The sequence below is a fragment of the Cupressus sempervirens genome, chromosome 11 (assembly GCF_028749045.1).
Source record: "Cupressus sempervirens isolate cs-2001-9-10 chromosome 11, ASM2874904v1, whole genome shotgun sequence".
Lineage (NCBI taxonomy): Eukaryota > Viridiplantae > Streptophyta > Pinopsida > Cupressales > Cupressaceae > Cupressus > Cupressus sempervirens.
The window spans coordinates 716191574-716214714 of record NC_143128.1 but is presented as its reverse complement, the minus strand read 5'-3'; the positions used below and the strand labels follow the sequence as shown (position 1 = coordinate 716214714).

At 38.8% G+C, this 23141-nt stretch overlaps 1 pseudogene across 1 annotated transcript in view; it reads left to right on the top strand.

The window, feature by feature from the left end:
• The window catches only part of LOC149531682 (lysine--tRNA ligase-like), a 64573-nt pseudogene extending 44640 nt beyond the window's left edge, over positions 1-19933 (top strand). The window contains exons 14-15 of the transcript XR_016358903.1: positions 18876-19137; positions 19419-19933. The product of XR_016358903.1 is annotated as a lysine--tRNA ligase-like (transcript). The remainder of the gene's footprint in view (positions 1-18875; positions 19138-19418) is intronic.
• Positions 19934-23141: the final 3208 nt, after the last annotated feature.

Genomic DNA, 23141 nt, shown 5'->3' with positions numbered 1-23141 from the left:
GCAGACTTCGGCTCTATAAACCCTATTCCTCTAGCAGAAATGTTGAGCTCGGTTTTCCTTGAGACGCTGAAAAAAAAATCGTAATTACGATTTTTGGTGGTTCTGTTCACACCAGCCCAAAAAGTGTGCCATCCGTACGCGTGATTATCACTTGAAAAGAGCTTTGCATGACTTGTAATTACTCCCCTTTCGACGTGTGATTTGGCGTATCTTTCCATAATTAAAAAGGGGTGATATTAGTACCCTAGATTTGATCATGCCGGAGTAACTCAATTGCCGCTGCCGAGATTTCGTCTCTGTTCGTCCATGTCATCACCGAGTTTCTGGTAACAACGTCATTGGCGAAGCAGTCAGCAACCAAGTTGGCTTCACGGTAAGTGTGGCTAATGAAAGTCCTTTTGAACTTTCCCAAGTCAGATCTAAGGTCCTCAATGATGTTAGCAATCGTTGAAGAGGGCGGGGCATGTCCTTTAATACAATTGATAATGTTTAGGGAGTCGCCCTCAAGCCATAGGCTCTCGATCCCTGACGCTAGGGCGAGCTTAACAATCTGTTTGGCCGCACTGGCTTCAGCAAAGCGATTGGTCTGGTGACCAAGAGGGAAAGAAACAGCCGCAATTCCTCCTTTTGAACAATTTCTGATGATGCCACCGCTACTGGTCGGTCCAGGATTCCCCTTAGCCGCCCCATCAAAGTTGGCTTTGTGCCAATCCTCAGGGCGGAAGGACCATCTTGCTTCCTGTCTTCTCTTGTCCCTATCTTTCTTCCTAGCTTTACTATTCCCTCCTTCCTTGATGTTTCCTCCCTTTGTGATGGCAAAGTTCTCCATAGTTAGACCTTCAATTTTCTCAGCAATTATGAACTTAGGAACCTCTCTGTCTCTGAAGATTCGGTTGTTGCGCTCTTTCCAAATTCCCCAGCAAAAGTGTGGGAGAATCCAGGAGCTAAAAAGCTGAGTATTCAAAATAGAGTGGTGGCTTCTCCACTGGTAGAAGAAGTCCTGGATGTTGTCAGGGGGACACCAGCTGAAGCCAAGATGCTTGGTCAAAAGATTTCGCACCTTAGAGGAATAGGGGTAGAGGATGAATAGGTGATTTACCGATTCCAGGTTAAACTTGCAAAGGCTGCACCTATTGGGGATGAATTGGCCTTTCTTGGCTAAATTGTCCAAGTAAGAATTTTGTCTTGCAGTAGTAGCCAGAAAAAGATATTAATTTTGGGAGTGAGGCCAGAAATCCAGGCACTGGCCCACAATGGCTTCTCCATTCTGGCCCATAAGGAGAAGTAGCCAGAGGCTACAGAGAAAAGCCCATCCAAGTTATCACCCCAAATGACAGAGTCCCTATTGTTGTTGATGGGGGTGGCATTCAATAAAATCATCAGAGGGATAAGGTCTGGGGATAGCTCAGTGAGGTCCTGCCAACCTTGACTAGTTCTGTAATCACTGACTTGCCTACCATAACTTTCAATGCACTGTTTTGCCCATCTTCCATAAATGGGGTGGTTGATAAGAGGTCCCTCACTAGTCCAGTTTTCCTGCTAGAATAAGATATTATGCCCTTTGCCAACTTTCCATTTGGCCTTTGACTTGGCCAGGGGTCTAGCCTTTGAGATCCCATTCTAGATATAGGACCCCTGGGGAATCTCGGTCTCTTTTATCAGGAAGTTAAAGGGTTGACTTCTCAGATATTTCGGTCAGGATATCCCTCCAAACACCGGTGCTTTGAAAGATACGCCATAGCTATTTGGCCAAAAGGGCGTTGTTGAGGTGTTTAATCTTTTTGATGCCTAGACGTCCATAGCATTTAGGGAGACAGACAAGATCCCAGGCGACAAGGTGATATCTCTTATGGTCATCAACCTTTGACCAAAGGAAGTCCCTCTGAATCTTCTCCATTCTATCCGCATGTTTGGCAGGGATTCCAAAGAGGCTTAAAGCATAAGTGGGGAGGTTCTGGAAAATGGATTTCACCAGGGTATACTTGCCAGCTTGGCTAAGGGTAGCCCCTTTCTATCCAGCAAGTTTCTTATTGAATCTATCAATGATGCTGTTCTAGAAGGAGTTCGGGGGTCTGAAGCCCAAGGGCAGGCCAAGATAATTGGCTGGCAGGGATCCAATGCCGCTTCCCAAAATTTGAGCAATTTTCCTCTTTATCTCCAAAGGGGTGTTGATGAAGAAAACTGAGCTCTTCTCCTAGTTAATAGCTTGGCCTGAACCCCTGGTGTAGGTGTTCAGAATGCCCTTGAAAGCTCTGGCTTCACGGATAGTAGCTTCTGCCCCCAAGATGGTGTCATCCACGAATTGCTGGTGAGAGAAGGTAGAGGGGCTCGAAGAGGGCTTGAGACCCTGCAAACTCCTGTCCTGACGTTTCCTTTGGATGAGTCTTCCCAGGCATTCGGCCAGAATGATAAAGAGAACAAGGGAGATGCGGTCACCCTGCCTCAGTCCTCTCGAAGGGAAGAAGAAAAGAGAGGGGAAGCCATTAACCAAAACAGATAAAGATGGAGAGGAGACAAGTTGAGAGATAATCTTGCATACCTGAGCATCAAAACCAAATGCCTGAAGGACCGCCAAGAGAAAATTCCAATCCACCCTATCATAGGCTTTAGACATATCCAACTTTAGCAGAAAGCCTTCCTTCTTGCCAGCCTCCAGAGAGTGGATGACCTCGTGAACCGTGACAATAGAGTCAAGAATCTGCCTGCCAAGGACAAAACCAGTCTGCTGGGGGGAGATAAATAGGGGGAGAATGTTGAGGAGTCTGGTGGTAAGAACCTTAGAGATGATTTTGTAAAAGGAATTGCAAAGACTAATAGGCCTGAACTTGTCCAGCGTATCAGCCCCCGGAATCTTAGGAATGAGAACCAGGAAAGTGGCGTTGAGCTCTTTCAAAAGGTTTTTGGCCCCAAAGAATTCTTGGACAGCCTTAGTAACGTCCCTTTTGACCACCTCCTAGTAGGTTTGAAAAAAGAAAGTCGCGAAACCGTCCGGGCTAGGAGCTTTGTCCCCCGGAAGAGAGTTGAGAGCCTGGAGGATTTCCTCCTGGGAGGGGATAGCTTTCAGCAGAGAATTGTGGTGCAGTTGCAGTAATGAAGGGATTGCCGACAGAATGTCAGCTTGATCAATCGCCGACAGAGAGGGGTCCTTGGAGAGGAGGGATGAGAAGAACTGAACAGCTTCATCCGCAGTCTCATCTTCCTTGGAAAGAAGGTCTTGGCCTTTCTTAATGCTTGCGATCCTGTTGTTTGTGCGATGTTTGAGCATGGTCAAATGGAAGAAACAAGAGTTCTGGTCACCTTCTTTCAGCCAACTGACTCTAGATCTTTGTTTCCAATAATGTTCTTCCTTAGATATTATGTTGTGGAGGTCAGAGAGGATGGCTCGTTCTTCCAGCCTGTTCTTGTCATTATATCTATTGTGCTGAATTTCTTCCTGAATGATACAGAGCTGGTCTGTCTTTTCGTCTTTATCCTGGAAAATGTGACCAAAGTTGGACTTGTTCCAAACTTTAATGTTTCTTTTCACATTCTTCAATTTTTGGGCAACCCTGAACATTGCGGTGCCTTCAACCTCAATATCCCACTAGGAAGATATCTTAGATTCCAGATCCGGGTGGGAAATCCACATTTTCTCAAAACGGAAGGGGAAAGACCTTTTCACTGCCAGGGGGCTAACAGAGAGAGAAATAGGAGAGTGGTCAGAGCCAACTCTGGGGAGAAGGGAGAGTCTACAACAGCGAGTCTGTAGCCACCCAGGAGAGATGAGAGCGTTGTCAAGACAGACCTGGATGCATTCCCCACCAACTCTTCTGTTAGACCAAGTGAATCTTACCCCCAAGAGGTCCAGATCCATGAAAGCCAGGTTGAGGATGAAGTTGGAGAGGTCGAGCTTGCTGTTTTGATCCGGGGCAAGACGTTTGCTTGTTTCACCATCTGTGAGGGGAGAGTTAAAATCTCCAATAACTATCCCTTTGTTAATATTGTAGTTGGCAAAGAACACTGAGATCTTGTCCCAGTTAGCTTTCCTTTCCCTTACTGAATTAGGGGCGTACAGGTTTAAAATGAACCAAGAGTCATCAGTATGGATATGGGACACCTTGCAAAGGAGAACATTCTTTGCAACAAAAATGGGGGACAACTTGAACGCCTTACTGTTATAAAGAATCATCACCACTCTCGAGGCTCCTTTTGAATCCGTGGCTTCACTGTTCATGGATTTACTAAAAGAAATCTTATTAACGAGATTCCTTTTCATCTTAGTTTCTTGGATCAGCAAAAAATCGGGTCTTTGATCTCTGATCAAATTTCTGATAAGTTCCTGTTTATGGGCTCCATGAAGGCCCCTAATGTTCCAAGAAATGACCTTCATTTCTTGCTTTCTGAGAATTCCTTGATGGTTCTCTGGCTCCTGTCTGCCAGGTTTCTTTTGGTTTCTTCTTGCAATAGCTGGTTTGATTTCTTCCTATCAGGTTGCTTGGGAGTTATCCCAACATCAGCCTTTACCTTGCTCTTGGTTGTCGTTGGGGACAACGAGGGGAGGTCATGAGGTCGGTGCTTCCTATGATATTTTTTCTTCATACACCAGCCATCTAGATTGTCCAGAGAGTAGCTGTCTATCCACTCTTCCCAATGAGCAACCTGGTTAGGGGAAGAGTTGTTGATAAGTTGAAGGAGTTTTGCCTCCTATCCTTTAAGAGCTAGCATAGTCTCCGCCTGATCAGAACCCGGACCCAGAGGTCGGGTCAGGGGGACCATAGGCCTTGGGGAGATCTTCTGAGGAGAGTCCAGCCTACCATCTGAACAGGGGGGCTCAATCCTCTGACCAATGTTCTCTTTAGAGAAGGGTTTTTCTTGCCTCTAGCCATTCTGCTTTGACCCTCCCGCCTCAGGACCGTCCTCTGCATCAGGGGATTCCACCACAGGATCAATGTGGGCTTGATCCTCCAAAATGGTGTCAATCTGCCTGGGGGTAATCTGCTTAACTACCTTGCTAATCCACGTCTCTGAAGACCTAGATGGTTTACGCCTCCAGATCAGTTTCTTCTTCCCCTTGGCTGCTGGGCGAGGGGGAGGAGGAAGCTTCTTGGAATTGTCTGAGGTAACAGGGACCATCGTCTTCTGCTTGACCACCGTAGGGCACTGGTTGGCCTTGTGACTTGCCTTCAGGCAGAGAAAGCAGGCGAAAGGAATAGTTTCATAAACCAATTTTTGAATGTGCACTCCAAGTTTAGAGTGAAAGGCCATAAATGTAGGCATGTCTGTGCGTTCCCTGACTCCAATACAGATGCGAGCATAGTTTAGGTGGCGCTTGGAGGCAGTGATCGGATCTGTAGATAGGAGTTCACCAAAAGTCCTTGCAAGCCCCACAAAAACATCTTCGTTCCAAAACTCTAAAGGCAACTCAGGTAATCTAACCTATAGACAGGGGCTTGGACAACAAAAGTCGTTCAAGTTCAGATTGGAGGTCCACTTTTGGAGCACCAGGGTGGAGCGACCAATAGCCCACTGTCCCTCACAGAGGATGTTGGACATATCTTCCATGCATGAAAAAGCAAAAGACAAGAAACCCTTCGCCATTGCCGTGACTGAGACATGACCTTTCAGAGCCCAATTCTTCTTGATGAAGGACCTTACATTGTCTATGTTAGGTCTCGGCCCCAGAAATTTGCCAACCAGAGTAGAGGCCATGGATCGAATGCTGTGATCCACGATTTCGTCTGGGATGGCGATAGCACAGGTACCTTTCTCAGATTTCGGAATAGTATTAACAGGCAGGAAAGATGACTTACCTAAAGGTTTGACCCTGAATAGAGAAGACCATTTTGTTGGCAGGTCTGCTTTGGGAAGCGGAGGAATCTTGACCACCTCCTTGGGGGGGGATAACTGGGTCCCCATCTAGGATCTCCGACTGGTACCTAGTACCAGAAGATGCCTGTCCATCCCTCGCCTGTGACCCGTGTTCCAGACCAGGGATCCGATCTCGACATTCCTGCAGAGTCCCGCCCTTACCTAAATTCAAATTTTGAAAAACATTGCTTCCTTCGCTCTCGCTCGCCATTTTGCTAGGAAGTTCTAGAAGGGTTGAAAAAGTTCCTAGCCCATACACATACCACTTGGGCACTTGAATTGCATTAATTTTGGCTTTTAGGATCAATTTATGACCTATACGAGTGGCTTGAAATATTTGATCTTCAAAAACCCTAAGGATGTAACCTTTCCACTAAACCCTAATTAAGGGGAACTAATTTAGGTTACTAACTAATCAGTCTTAGATTGATGGGTTACTTTGCTAACCCTAAACTGATATGTTAGTCCACATATGCATATGATGGGTGTCAAGTGACACCATAAGATTTATTTTTACATAACATTTGACATGTCACAAAATACAGAATGATGCATACATTCCGATTATGATACAAATTAAACACTAGACAACGAGGTTCGAATCACTTTATTGGATTCAACCTTAGTGTTACAGTTTGCACATAGGGTCAATTACCTATACTTCGATTAATTCCATGGTTAATTATCCTGCACACTCAATTTGAATATCAGTAGTTCGATAACATCACATTCATATTTTAAAACCACATTTGCATAATCACATTGGTTAAAACATTAAAATTTTCATTTAAATAACTTTTCTCATTTCTGCACACATATTTAATCATCACTAATTGCATAATTAAGGTATTAACACATTAGTGTCTCAAACACATTGAGTCATAATATGTCAAAAATAAAATGTATCAGATGTGATACGATGGATCAGAGCAAGGCCTCACACTTACAGTATAATAGACCAAATGCTTGAGATGGAAAAATTGCAACACAAACCAAAACTTTTGAATAACCAAAAGAGTAACAATGTAACATAATGATGAAAGTGTTGGACTAAACACTGACGTTCCCCTTAGGGTTTCATCACATGGCTTAACTGGTTTCTGTTTTCTATAAGTATAGTGGTATCAGGCACTGACAGGGTCTTTTGGTGCAACGACAACTCTAGCTTGTAACAAGAAGTAAGTTAGTTTTGTTGGTTCCCAAAACCATAGATTGGAAATCCAAGAGCTTGCTACTTCTCCAATAGGATTCCACAATTAGTTCAGGCCAACAAACAAGAATCACCTTGATTCCCTTGCACTTCAAGCTCTGCTACACTAGGCAGGTAGATCTTCTCCTCGAACCTGATCACTTGGTTTAGAGCTTTTCTATAGAAAATTTAAGCTTTGGGAGTTCTTCGACTGGCAAGGTCGTTGTACTCGATTAACATGGAGTTACATTATAGTTTTGAAATGAATGTTTTGTATAAGTTTTTTAACAATGGATTTGAGGTGTGTAAGAAGGAAGTTATAGATTTTACGACTTCAAATATAAATCCAATACTTCAATGATAAAAAGACTAGTGCTTTGGCTTATTCGGGCAACAAAGTCAACTACAATGAAGATTATAACGTACAACTTTATGATGTTCTATGCACATAAACTATAAATAGTTTAATAATCAAGAGGTGACAGATCAAATATATATACACAATTCTAAACTAGTCCAGATTGTGCTTTAATTCCTAAGGTCGGGGAGACAGATTGGACACAGATTCAGAAACAATTAAATTTTTCACAATATTTGTGATGATCGAGTTTAAAATGCCATAGATAACCTTGTCCACTTATCTGACCAAAATTGTTTATAAAATTCAAAAATGATTATAAAGGACGAATCAACTGCACTTTAAATCTCCTCGCCTTTTAGAAAATAAATAAATGGCCTTCTATTTTATTACAAATATTTGAATTCATATTACAAAGCCATATTTTTGCTCCTTATTCCTTCCTACAAATATTTATAAATGGTTCTTTTTCGAATAATGTGGTTTATAATCTCTGCCCCTATATATATCCTATTTTTCTAAAATTGTGACCTTTCAAAAAGTCATATTACTCTTCTTATTAATTAATCCCACCTCTTCGTAACATAAACTATTATGTCTTTTGCGTTATAATGCATAATCCATATGTTTGGTTGATAATTGGTTATGTTGTTTATAGCGACCACAAAAGACGAACCACACTTCAGCGTTGCTATATTGCCTTCGTTACTTCCTTCCAATCACCTCTGAAGATTTTATACATTCGCAGATGTTTGAGTTGCAATGATCCTGCACTGTATGCACAGCTACATATTTGGACTTGGAGAAGATGCTTTTGATAGCCTTATGATGCCGTAAATATCCAAACCTTTCTGCCACCGGTCATAGTTAATGTGCAGTGTCTTGATAATGATAATACTGGATACGCCAAACCTCTTTATCGCTGATTGGTACTCTTAAATCTGGGTTTTATCGTTACTTTTCTTTCAACCATATTGATGTTGCATACAGGTTTTAAGCATTATTTGGACCCTCATATTCCCTCATCCTGTCTGGACTCGTATTTCCTGCTGATGTCAACGCTTGTATGCTGCTTAATTATATTTTTATTGAATCCTCCAATTAGGTGCGGTTGTCATGTTTGATGTGGATGTTATCTTTTGGTATATACAGTCAAATTATTTATCATTACCTTCTTAGATCAGAATGATGATCGATACCTTGTATGGTTCATATAGACTTCTATCATAATCATTTCATGCTTGTATTCGAAGACCTCATTCCAGTTGTCTCTGTTTATTCTTTAGAACTATATGTTTGACTGTATATTTTGACGTTAATAAATTTCCACCAGTAAGGATGTGTATTTCTGAAGCCTTGAGGGACTGCAGGGGTAGGCTGAGAAAGTGGATCTTGAATTCTATTTCCATACTTTTCAAACCAGCTAGTAATCAGAGTTTAGATACAGTAGTTGGAAGTGACTGAATAATTATTTGCCGGGTTTTCTTGCCTGAAATAATTATTGACTGGATATATATAATCCCCAAACTTTGTTGATAGGATCAGACCTTTTACCCTGCTACTTGCTATGTATGAATTTTTAAAAAGCCTTGTTCTGCTTTCCACACTCATTTTTCCAATTCAACTGACCCGGTCACAATTATGTCACCATTCAGTAATGACACTCTATTAATCTATTTGTTCAAAATTCATTGTTCAAATATGAAATATAGTAATTCATGAAGATGATCATGATAATGAGTAGAGTAGCATGATATGAAATAATGAATCATAATCAATACCAAAATGCTAGGTTGCACGGGTACCTCCCTCCCCCCCTGCTCCGAACCACGATCTGGTTCGAACCGGTTCCAAGTTCGGGTCCGGTTCAAACTTGGTTCGACCAGGGTTCTCTTTTAAGTGTTTTATTTGCAATTTTGTATAATGTTTTGACGTCCATGTAACCTAAAAAGGTGTTATTAATAGATAGATCATTAGATAAATTTTAATGTCCAACAAGAGGCCTAAGGGACTGCCAATGAAAGAGCAGAAATCCAGCAAACAGCGGGAACACATAATATTGTCCGGACAAAGACAGAACAACAAACAAAGCAAAGCATACTATAGATTCTAAAGCATTCACTTCTCAGAAGACTTTCTCAAGGAGAATTTACACCCATCATTTCCCTGACATCTTGCCAATAAATATTAGTACATAACTTACAAGCGAAATAAGGGAACACAGAATCAATTGATTCCCCATTTTGGGTCAACCTTCAACTTAGATTACATGACAAAGGAGTATCTCTTCCATCAAAGTCATCTGTGACTTGCATCTGGCCTTGATGATTGAGACAACTCTACACCTTGTGTGTTTATGTTACTTTATCCAAACTCATCTTTTGGCCTCAGCCTTTGCTTTGAAAGCCCTTTTACAAGTTCAGTGCATCCTGATTGGCATTATTTTCTCAAGAATTGAATCTTTAGTGATTTGTTTCCATCATTAACCACCTGTGAAAATCTAAGAGAAGCTAAAAACTAGGTATAAAATTGCAAAATGGAAAGATTAAACAAGATCTAAAATAAGTTCATTTTCTCAGTTTCAATCATTTAAACCAACCGACCCTTCGACCCCACCCTTTTTGAATGGACAAGGAATCACACTACAATTCTATGGGGGGGCCTACCCCTACTATTTAAGGGTAAGGCAGTGAGTAGGAATCAGAGACGGGTCCAACTGGCTCATTTACGATAATAGGGGAGGGGCGATAAGAAATTAAGTTAGAGCCCTGCGTTGCTTTGACACAATAGATTTTCATTCCATTAGTTAAACCATGAACGTGAAACAATGATTACTTGAACTTGATATTTTAAATGTTTTGAATATTTGATGTTGAAGTTGATTGAACTATGTTACTATATGATGGTATGATCACTATGATATGTTATTGTTTACGGTGTTTTAAAGTTTTTGTTGTTTAAATGTGTTTATGCTTCTATGCTACATTCTAATTTTAACTCATGCTTCATAAAAATGTATATATATATAAAAATAATTTTTACATGTTTTTGTACTAACAAACCCAAACGAACCCAAACCACTTTCCAAAATTTTGTCAAACCAGTGAACTGGTTTTCAAATTTTGAACTTGGAACTGAACCCGAACTGGCAACTTAGCCAAAATGAGTACAAAATCATGTCAAAATGTAAGAAAGGGAGGCCTCTAATCATCACCCCAAGCCAAAGTCCTCTACACTAGAACTATTGGACTCCTCATGGTCAAGTTCTGCTAAAAAAACACTAACTAGCACTACATTGACTTATGCTGCAATCTCATCCTCATCAATTTGAGATAGCAAACCAATGGTTCTTGTGAGAAAATCAGAAAAGTATGATTCTTTAACTTAAAATTAAAAATGATAAAATTTAGAACTTGAATAGGTTCTAAAAATGAGGAACTACAAACCTGAGATAGCAATCGATTGGCTAGATTGGTAATCTTTGCCCTCTGTGGTATATGATATTTCCATCACAAAATTGAGTGCTTGTATGCTATTGTTCTAACGCCCATCTGTGCCAAATCCGAGTAAAACCTAGAATGTAATAAGTTTGAACATAATGCCATAAATACACTTAATAGAAAAACTGAAGTTACTAAACTAGAGATAGTAAATATTAGTAATGAATATTGAGTTAGCAATTACTTGTAAGAGTGTCAAATTCCGTCCAATCTGAACAAATCTCACCAGCAATCTCAACATTAGACGTCTTACAATGCACCTAAAGAACCTGGTCTTCACCTCATCATCCTGCTGTGGTGTATCTCTTCTAGGCCTAGGCATGTACCACTTAGGATTCAATGCATAGGCAACCATGTGCAAAGGATTGTTCAACTTCTTCTATCTGCAGTGAATGATAGGCCGAATGTGCTCATTGTACAATGCTAAATTGGGGTCCCTCTCACGCTCAACCGCCCTTATCTGGCCAAGCATGGAATCAATATGCACTCACAAACCTCCCCAAGGGATTATCATTGGGGCGTTTAACCACCGAACCATGGATCAACCTGAACCTCCTTTGTACGCTTCTAGTTGGAGTGTGCCTGGTCCTTTGCAAGGGAAAAGTACGTGGTAAGGGATCGAGTCATTTGGAACTGGTGTTATCCTACAACCTTAGTCGGTTACACCCTAAAGCTTCTGCTAACTTGGTGTAACTCCTGACGAAGTTGTATCTGGGAATTAGAGATTGACAAGCACTGACAAGTTCTGGTGTAACTTGGCCAAAGATTTATACTCATGGCAAGCATGGAATCAGTCCACACATTATCGACTTGCACCATCTAAATTCAATTGTCTAAACTACAATTACTAGGTATCCACTGAGCTTGGATCACTAGCATTACTCTTATTAGGTTAGATTGCAGCTATGAATAATTTGAGACTTTTCTTTTACATCTGACTTGCATAGATCAACTTTTGCAGCTTATGTGAAGTGACTGACTTGTTTATGGTTGGTTTTCCCAGGGTGTCCTAACTTGGGCTTAGTGCTTACATTGTGCATGACCTTTCTAATGTTGTAGGTTTGTAAGGTTGCTCTGCTACAAGTGTTGATAGGTATTCTCTATCCTGGAGTACCGTCCATAAACTGCATGTTCTTAGTACATCATTACTATTGTATCATGCTTTAGATATTGGTCAAATCGAACCTATTGTTACAGTTCCTACTTGTCTGCTGCTATGTTGGACTGCCTATACTGAACCAGTTCACACATGGCACGTGAAGCAGTCTGAGTTATTGTTAAGGCATTAAAGGTTATTGTTTCCATTCTTTCAGGTTGCATCGGTTCTGTCTGAACATTAACAGCTTAGTCACCCTTCATATTACTTTTCTTTTGGCTTAAGTCCTTTCTGTTGAGAGTTGAGACATAAAAACGATCAAGAGAATGCCTTAAATGCATGCAACGTAAGTTTGGATGTCTAAAAGTTTATATGCTATTGAAATAGCTGAGCGGCACTTTGGGCATGCCGCCCAGCACCAGATCAAGATTTGGTTCAATTTCTCTCTGCTAATTTCATCTTCAAAGATTCTTTTAATTTGAACTATGCAACACCTAACTGTACTTCTATTTTTCCATTCATGTTTAAGCATAAAACTGGAACTTCAGATATAAACAAGACAAAATAGCAGAAACATTCCATTCTTTTGGGATGTGATTATCAGAACCTTTTTGAACAGGAAACTATGATGGCAACTTGACTTTTCTAGTTCATTCAATTCAAAAGAAAGTAATAAAGCGATTGGAATTTCACGTGCCTGGACATGCTGGCTGAGAGACTGCAAGGTCTGTATTAGCTCTTCCTCATAAAAGGCTCGGCAAGTATCTCATCCCCACCTGAGTCCCAAGCTACCCAAAGTGCAACGTTTATTTTTCCTAGGTTCATGATAGTGTTCAGTTGCAAAGCATGCAAAACTACAAACTTAGAAAGAAGAGTTGCTGCTCAAAGCTGTTTTCTCATCCTCATTATATTGGCAGGAGGTGCATCCCTAACTCACAATGAGTGGGCACACTATTTCCACTACCACCCTTCGTGCTTCAAGAATGTATTTGCATGCTAGGGATCATTTTTGTTTTTGGAAGTTCCAAAATCGGATTCCCTCTCTCCCGATAAAATCCTTTACCTTCATGTTTTCCAAAAATATTTCAATATATGGAGCCAAGCTTTCCTGACAACTCATCCATTAACCAAAGAATTAAATTCAATAGGATTATCGAAAGGTGGCGACTTGGACATGATCAAGTTAGACTTAACTAAGCATTAATAAATTATGGCTGTACAATTTCTCATCAACATTACTTAGTGTGTCGCTATGCATTACACCGGAATGCCTTAGTGCTAGCAAGTGGTAATATAAAACATGTATGTTCATATAGTCAAAACATTCACATGACACATATTTACTTGTGTGGGTAATTCTATTTACTATTTATGTTTGGGTAATTCTATTGTGACATTTACTTGTGTGGGCAATGTAACTTGTGCTCGCAAGCCCACCAAGCAATCTCCTAGTTTTCAAGCCTCAACCACTAGCCCTTCAAAGTTTGCATCCTCTTCTCCAACATGGATCACTTAATCTTCTCTTTCTAAAAGACTCCACAACACCCTTTACTTATATCCAACTAAGCCACAAGTTGGCCCAATTCATTACAAATTAAATTAAATCCCTTACATTAAATATATGTTGAACCACAAATTGGCTACAACACAAATTAAATACCCAAAATTGGCTACAACACGAATTAAATACCAAAAGTCAGCTCACAGACAACTCGGCACCAACAGGGACCAAGACCAAGCCGAGCATCAGTAAATTCCCAAGCACTGCCGAGCTCCCAGTGCATGCCGAGCACACAGAGAAATATAGGTAAATATGTTCATATAGGTGACATATTTACCCAAACATACATATTTTAAATCGGCACATATTAAATTTTGCTTTGGGATAACCCTAATAACGTTTTTAGAACCCCTTACAAGCTATACGTGGTCAACATATCCTATATGGTGCAAGTGGGGGTAACAATTTGACTCAGGAGTCATGCACATTAATCAAAGCTAAAGATGAACATATCCATTTCAATTTCTTACCAGAAATTTGATCTACGAAGGTGACCAAACATCTTTCCCGATGATACCTTTCCCATCCTTTGGAGGCTGCATCGATCCTGCACCCACTTGCAGTACAATAGCATTCAGTCTGTTATCATATTATGGTAAATTTAGAGACATACATAATGCAAAATAATAATTAAATCTACTAGACTTGATTAACCATAACATCTTAAAATTAAATTAAATTCATTATACAAATAAGGATAATTCAAAATCATAAATTATTTCATGCAGAACCACCTGTGGCATAATTCACAAAACCATTTAAAATTAAACCAGAAACCACTTCAAGCACAACCTACAAAACCACAGTTCACTCCAAATAAAACCATTTAGGGCACAATTTCCAAAACCATTGTTTAATGTAAAGCCAAAATCATTTAGAGCTCAATTTACAAAACCATTGTTTAATTTAAAGCTAAAACCATTTAGAGCTCAATTTACAAAACCACTGTTTAATATAAAGTATCTTGGAGGGGTGTGATGGTGGCACAAATGATGGCCCTTTCTCCATTGCCACCAAGGACATCAACTCCTTATAATAAGGAGATCAAGCTGCATGCAAAGGGATGCCATTGGTAAAGAAGAATGTACCAATGGCATTGTCTAACCATCTTGTGGACATTAAACAAATCGGCAATGGGGTTCCTACAACTTCCTACCTTACTTTCCCCTGCCCTACCCTTTCTTGCTAAACTGTGAATGGATGAAGTTCTCGAAGCTGATTCTGACATAGTCCTTACTTTCTAATGCAAGATACACGTAGAAGTAACATGCTACCCCCGTAATTGCTGAATTGTGTGCACCTATTGCATACTAGCCAAAGACTTAGGCATTGGAACTACACTACCATTAGGAATTCCCCACATTTTGTTTATTTCAATTCTAAACTTGCCATTTTCAGCACTTGACAAGATTTTGCATGTACTCACACAATTTCTAGTCCAAAAGAGGTGGTGTGAATTAACTCTAATAATTCTTCAAAACCATTTTGTGCCACAAAAATTACATTTCCATTTTTGCGTGCCACAACTTGTAGGTGTTGATGGTGAAACTCTTATTGGAACTGTTTCATAGGTTTCATAGGAGACTTTGGATCATAAGGACCCCATACAAATGGTGCTAAAATTTGAGAGGGACAATCAACACCCCTTACTTATACCCAACTAAGCAGTCGGCCTAGTTCATTACAAATTAAATTAAATCCCTTACATTAAATTTATGTTGAGCCACAAGTGGGCTACAACACAAATTAAATACCCAAAGTCGGCTACAACACAAATTAAATACCAAAAGTGAGCTCATAGACAACTCGGCACCAAGTGTAACCAAAAGCAAGCTGAGCGTTAGAAAGACCAAGCCGAGCATCAGTAAACTCCCAAGCACTGCCTAGCTCCCAGTGTATGCAGAGCACATAGAGAGTGCTGAGAAACCAACATATGTCGAGCACACAGAGTGCTGAGCAACCAACATAAGTCGAGCACCACAGAAGGTGCCGAGCTCCATTAACGATCGAGCACCTCGGCCACAACTAGACCCTTCAGTGACTAAGCACCACTATTTGGTGACTGAGTCCACAATACTTAGCCAAAACACCTCCAACATGCAGGATTGCAAGCAAGCCCAGAATGCTCTTGCGTCAAACACCCCAAGTGCGAAAAGATGTTCTCAGTAGTTGGAAGAACATCTTCTAGGATTCAACACATAAATCCCAAACTGGTTCTTCACATACATATCCTCCAACTCTTCAACTTGCACACTCTTTCCCTTCTTCTCATCCATCCTAGGTGTGATACAGGTCTGCTTTCAATGCTGATCTCCCAAGTCAACTCGGTTGCCAATACTCAGGTTTCTCGTAGTGAACTTTTCATTCTGCAAAGGAATCAGGGAATGCTTCCTACCACCTTTCACAATAGTAAACACATTCTTGACACAATCATGCACAAATCTGCAATCGTACTGCCAAGGTTTGCCAAGCAACACATGACAACTGTTTATGTCCACAATATCACACAACACTTGATCCTTATACTGCCCAATCTGGAAATCAACAAGGCACTGCTCCCTCACTTCCAAAGCATGCTCACCATGCAACCAGCCAATCCTATAAGGATAAAGATGTCTCACTCTCTTCAAACCAAGTTTTTGAACCATCTCCTCAGCAATAAAGTTATCAGTACTACCACCATCCACAATCATCTTGCAGATTTTACCACCAGACTTGCAACAAGCCCTGAACAAATTAGTCCTCTGACAAGAATCCAATGTCCTTTGACCAACTAGTACTCGCCGAGTTAGTAAACTCTCTCCTTGCTTAGGTTGACTATCTTGGACTACAACCTCATTCACAACAACTCCTCTCCTACCACGAGGACATTCAAAAGATCTATGCCCTTCCTCACCACATCTAAAACAATTACTTTTGAACTCACCTCCACCTGTCCTTCTAATAGATTTGGCTCACCTTCTGCACTCAATTTAGCCTTTGCCAAGCTATCTTGCTTCACCTTCCCTCTAGCATTCCCTTGACTTTTCCTCTTCAACTTAACTTCTTCCTTCAGAGCATACTGATAAGCATCCTCAACCGAAGAAATATTCAGCATACCAACCACATCCTGAATAATGAATCTCAAACCATTACTTTCTTCTTTGACAATTCTCTATGCCCAGACCAAATAGTCAACTTGTAGAACTCCTCAGTATAATCTTTCACAGTCATATCCTTTTGTTTCATATTCTGCAACCTCTTAAGCAACTCAAGTTCATAATCATCAAGAATGAACTTAGCCTTTAACTTAGTCACCATCAACCTCCATTTAGTGATCTTCATTTCGCTTTCCTCCTCTCTATCTCTTTGTAGTTCTTTCCACCAAAGAGCAACATGTCCTTTAAGCTTAGTTTGTGCCAACCTCATTCTAAGTGGATCTTCAATATCCTCAAGTTCAAAGTAGTTTTTCAATTCACCAATCTAATCAATCAGGTCTTCATGAGTCAAAGTACCTGAGAAATTAAAAACCTCCATCTTATGCTTCAGCTTCAATTGAGATCCAGGTCTAGCAAACTGACCAACCCTAGTTCCAGTGGGTCTCTCCACATGATCAGTTCTGTCCTCACCACTAGATCCAGTAACTTCAAAGTCTTCAACAACTTCTTCATAACCATCTTCAGTAACCACATGCCTAGGTACACCACCTAAATCACTCACAATTTCAGCAATCATGTCACTCTTCATCAATGCAATCTCAGATCTGAATTCTGCTCTAATCTTCTCTAAGATCCTTTCCTCCACAACATCACTAAGATGATCAATTGCCCCAGGGTCAAGTCTTCTTAGAGGCATCTTCCAAAATCTTTGCAAACCCTAATCAATAGATACACAATCAAGAAGATCAATCAGCTCCACTAGATCAACCATCTCTCCAGCCTTCACCAATGTCTTGGTGCAAATTGCCTCGACTTTGGCGATTTGTCTACCACTTAGGAAAACTTTGGCTCTGATACCATTTGATGTAGTACAAGGCAGGAGAATCCCTAAAGGAGATGTCCAAGCGCCTAACAAATAACCACACAGCGGAAACACCAAAACAATGCAACAATAATGCAAGATGTGATACCAAATCACAACTCTTCATTCATAAAACAACTGATTATATGCAATATGCTTGGTTGTAAGGCCTTTTGGTTTAGGGCCAAATACAACAACAATTACAATAATAGTTTTGCAAGATCCCCCAAGATCCAATCCAAACACTACTCCCAGCTTGTTCATATTTGAACTCCGAAAGAAAATCACCAAGGAAATCTTAACTTGTGCTCACAAGCCTACCAAACATTCTCCTAGTTTTCAAGCCTCAGCCACTAGCCTTTCAAAGTTCGCATCCTCTTTTCCAAGATGGATCACTTTCCTCTTTCTAAAAGACTCCCCAACATCCCTTACTTATATCCAACTAAGCCACAAGTTGGCCTAGTTCATTACAAATTAAATTAAATCCCTTACATTAAATATATGTTGAGCCACAAGTCGGCTACAACACAATTTAAATACCCGAAGTCGATTTCAACACGAATTAAATACCAAAAGTGAGCTCATAGACAACTTGGCACCATCAGGAACCAAGACCAAGCCGAGCGTTAGAAAGACCAAGCCGAGCATCAGTTAACTCCCAAGCACTGTTGAGCTCCTAGTGCATGCCGAGCACACAGAGAGTGCCGAGCAACCAACTTATGCCGAGCACACAGAGAGTGTCGAGCAGCCAACATAAACCGAGCACCACAAAATGCATTGAGCTCCAACGACGATCGAGCATCTCGGCCATAACTAGACCCTTCAGTGACCAAGCATCATTATTTGGTGATCGAGTCCACAATACTTCGCCAAAACACCTCCAACATGCAGGATTGCAAGCAAGCCCAAGATGCTCCTCCATCAAAAGCCAAGCAGGTTGGTTCCTTTGGGTCAAACCTAGGTTGAACTAGGGCAGACCCAAGTAGACTGAGTGTGAACCAGATACAGTTTCATTGGGAACATTCTATAATTTAGTTCAGAAAACAATTATTACAGAATTTGAGTAAAGATTTTTCGCATTACAAATAAAATTTTCTGAAGTTCAAATATTTATTACATCAAAATAAACTAGGCCTCAAGATTTCTTGGAGTGAAATTTTTATATCCAATTGTTGATAATGGCCCATCCAAATAATTGGTAGCTTTGTATGGTGATAAATCATATTTGAAACATTAAACAATATCTTCAATAGGTGAAGGGAGTTGCAAGCTACTTATATAACACTTTTCAAGTAGGATGTTAATGTACTTTTTCATTCCCGCAGATGACCTCACCTTGTCACATTCATGGTGCTGTTGAGGGACTGTTGGAGTCTAAAAGTCCCCAAGCACCATCACACCACACTGGAGTTTCAGAGCACCTGCGCGGAATGGTGGGAGCTCCAGCGGTGGCGGGGGTACTTGGGTATGCGGAGTACTCGTCCTGGAGATGTCCCAACACCCGGTACTCTGGGGTTTTGGGTTGGGTTTGTGTCCCTGGGTTTTATTGAGAAAGAATGAGATATAGGCCAATATTGATTCCTAATAGTATGTCTTCTATACCACTATGCCCTTGTTTGACTACAGGAATTGGTTGCTTCATCCTGTATCATAGAAATTTTTTGCTACTAATAGATATTGTAGTTACTGATACCATTTTTTTGTCTTTAAGGCTGAATTGTGCAGAAATTCAGAATAATTAACTTGGGAGACTAAAAAACTTTTTATTGTGTCCAAGTTTGTATGGAATATGTGGTTCCTTTATAAAGAAATGTAATTTTGCTTAATGTATATCTTGATTGTAACTATACATTGCATTCTTTTCACAGCTTGAAGTGTTCCAAGAAAGGTCGAAAGTCAAACAAAATGCTGATTTGCTATCATGCTGCGCAGAAGTATTGGATGAATTTTTGTATTTTCTTTGGCATTCTAACTGCATTATAATGCACATCTCAAATGATAAATGAGCAGCACAATTATTATTATGTTCGTTGTAATAGATGAACTGGAATTTGTCGTTGATTTATCTCTCTATTGTTGACAATCCAATTTGCTAAATTAACTATTTGCAATTGACTCGACTGTTACTAAATACTTTTTCTTGGCGATGGCAATGATGTAAATCTGCTGGCAGATTAATTTTTGGAATTTTTTTGTTGTGCTCGGCAAAAGAGGTTCAATTTCTTTAATGCCTTGTTTTTGTTATTGTCAAAAGACACGTGAACTATTCAAGTTCAGAAATATTGTTGTAAAAGTGCCATGTTCCACGATGTTTCCAAGGCGGGGGCAGCAGTTCATATATATTAATATAGGAACTGTTTTGAGTTCCTGGAATTTCATAGAATGGTTGCCTTGTTCAAATGTTACATAAAAATCTAAAATATCTATGCAGTCTTTGTAAATGGTGAGCGAGTTCCATTTGGGATGTTAAGGGTTTTCAGAAGGGGAGTAAGATGGCTTGTGAGTTCCCCATGCACTTTTTTGTCTGCTTTTCTAATGAAAGTGAGTGATTAAAAGTAAAGAAAAGAAGGGATGCACCTGTACCCATTTCCCTTACAGAACAGGGGATCACTGGGTGAGATCCTCGTGTCCGTGGGAGGTGAGGTTGGAGAGTGGCGGGACACATATACTTGCATCCCCATGTAATGATTGTATATTGACGCTTTGTATAGATGGTTGGTTTGTTTTTCCCTAAATAAAAGTAGGAATGGTAAGAGATTGAATGTGCTGATTTTTGTCTGTAACCATGTCGATTAGAAAAGTCATTTTTATATCTTTGAGAGCCTTAAATAACATTTTTTCAAGTGTCTTTTGATTCTAGTAAACTATATTTGTACTCAGGTGAGCTTCCTCCATTGTGATAGGCACCATATATACTAGGGAAAAAAATCTTAACTGATGTTAAGTTGCTTATTATTATATACTTGAGAATGGAATGATGAATTGTAAAGATACAATGAATTGCACTCGTTTGTTCTGAGTGTTTGTAAAACGTTATTCTATGATATTGCTGTCCAGATTGCAACCCAAGTGAGCTTATTCTTGTGGAAACTGTGGTTAGGTGTGTTTGAGCTAGAGTAATACTGAGATGCAATGAGTGTTTAGTGTTCCATTCATTCATGGAAGACGAGTTCTTATGAATTGCTGCACATAGAACATGTGTCAATGAGTTCGACTCAAAATCTACCAAATTAAATTTTAATAACAATATCACAATTTAATTTGATATAGAAAAATATCTTCTTATCAAATATTATTATCACCTATTTTTTCACATTCTCAACTTTTGGCTAAACAATATTATCATATATATATATATATATATATATATATTCCAGTGAACTAAAACTTTTGTGGAGTGTATTTGATGGGTTGTGGGTTTCCTTATAATGATAAATTACATAAGATAATTTTCTAGAATTTTGATTGTGTGAGTTTTTAACATCAACATATCTGGCCATAAAGTTACCCATTGATGAAGGAGAGTGAAGAGAATAGAAAACTCATGTTTAAAGTTCATACACAGTAGAAAAAACTGTCTTATGCATTTCTAATGGATTGTAAAAATCTGATGACAATAAATGGGGAAAAATGAGAAAAAACAAAACAAAACATTTATTTGACATTGAGAACTCAAACATTGTGCTCTGTTATTTATGACGTGTTGAAGAAATGAAAAATCTGGTGAAGGAAACTTAGTTCAAGTTACTATAGTAGCTACTATATTAGTTGGGGAGCACATCATAATCAAAGATGTCTCAAGGTCTGAATTTGGTGGAGGGCGGGGAATGAAGTTACTACTAGAAGCAATGAAACTAGTTAACTTTAGAGCGTCCAACCATGCATTCCAACACAAGCCCTTAGAAATGCCGATCGATGGAAATATTTCACCAATTATTGCACGTACAACATTCCGTTTACTACGGGGCATTGTGTTTAAAAGAGTGTAAAACTTAACAAAATGAAAAAAATGAGGCTGGTGCCTTGCAAAATAATTGGAGGAAATCACACCACTTATAGAATAATTTGTAGCATATTTGAAAACGAATAATTTGTAGCATATTTGAAAAGGAAAGGATATTTCTTATTCTTAACTAGAATGAATGTACAGGGTGGGGTTATTTAGAAGGGAGCATCCTCAAAAGTAGAGATGAATGACTCGCTTTTTTTTTTAGGGAATATTTGAAAGCTAGCATTACCATGAATTATATAGTCTATCTTAACCTAAAAAGATTAATTACAAAATTTAAATAAGGCGTGGCGTAACTTTGCCTATAAAAAACAAGTTAAAAAATTAATTTTCTTTTAATTTTTGATATTTTTAAATATGAAATTTTAATATTTGATTAATGAAAAAAAAATATTACTAAAAAAATAAGAGCTATTATTTTCTAGGAGATTCAAAATTGTCCTATAGCAAAATAATGTTTTGATGATGGGTTCTTCCTCAAAAATAGAGCTGAAGCTCTGTGTCATATGCCTTATAGCCCATTTATGTGATAGACTAATAATTAGTGACCTCTTAATCTTTATTTAATGTTTTGTTTTAACATTATTTCATTTTATATAGATAGTGTGTTTTTCATTCTAAAGAGCTATCATTTATTAATATTAGTATTATTTTCATTTTATAAAGAAGTTTGTCTTAAATATTAGTTGTTTGTAAGATTATTCCACAATTTATAAAAGTTTCAAATGGTATACTTCAATATAAAGGAGATGGTTGCTATATTTTCCTCATCTTTTTGTTAAATGTATGCAATTTAATTTGAATTTGTGTTTTAAAGATTCTACATTTCATTCTAATCTGAAATACTCAAGCTACAAATTCACTTTGTTGTCATGCATATGAAAATCTTATTGAAAATATATGACTTGTAACCTTTCCAATTCTTAATATGTTAGTTCTTATTTTACAACATCTATAATTTATTTTAAAAAATATAATTATGCTAGTTAATAATATTGGTATAATTTTAGATATAATTTAGTCTTCTAATTTTTTTTTAGATGAGGGTATACATGTAATGGAATAATATAATATTATGTTTTCAACATTAAAGTGAGAAAATATTGGATAGATCTATCAAAAAGTCAACAATGATGTTTGATCATTCATAATAACAAATTTAGTTTTTGCCTTCTTATTTTGAAGGAATACAACTATGAAGAAGTATTAGTTAAAAAATTCAATTTATATTATTATCAACTATTTTCAATATTTTAATAAAAGTATTTTTTTAAAACTAAATTATTTTGAGATTGATTAAGATATTATCTCAATTTTTTTTCATATTGATAGAATTGATATATGTCTACCCACAAATTCATTGTATGTTAAAAATATATATTTTTACTTGTAACTATCAAACATGTTTTATTTTACTTCAAACATACATATACCTGAGTGCCATTCTCTAAGTGGACACAAATGGGTTTGACAAAAAAGAACTCATTATTTGTGCTTTAGTAACTAAATCTTCTTGGAGAATCTATGGAGGTATAATATGGGACATGGCTTTAACCACTTATTTTCTAGGGGCTAATATTCA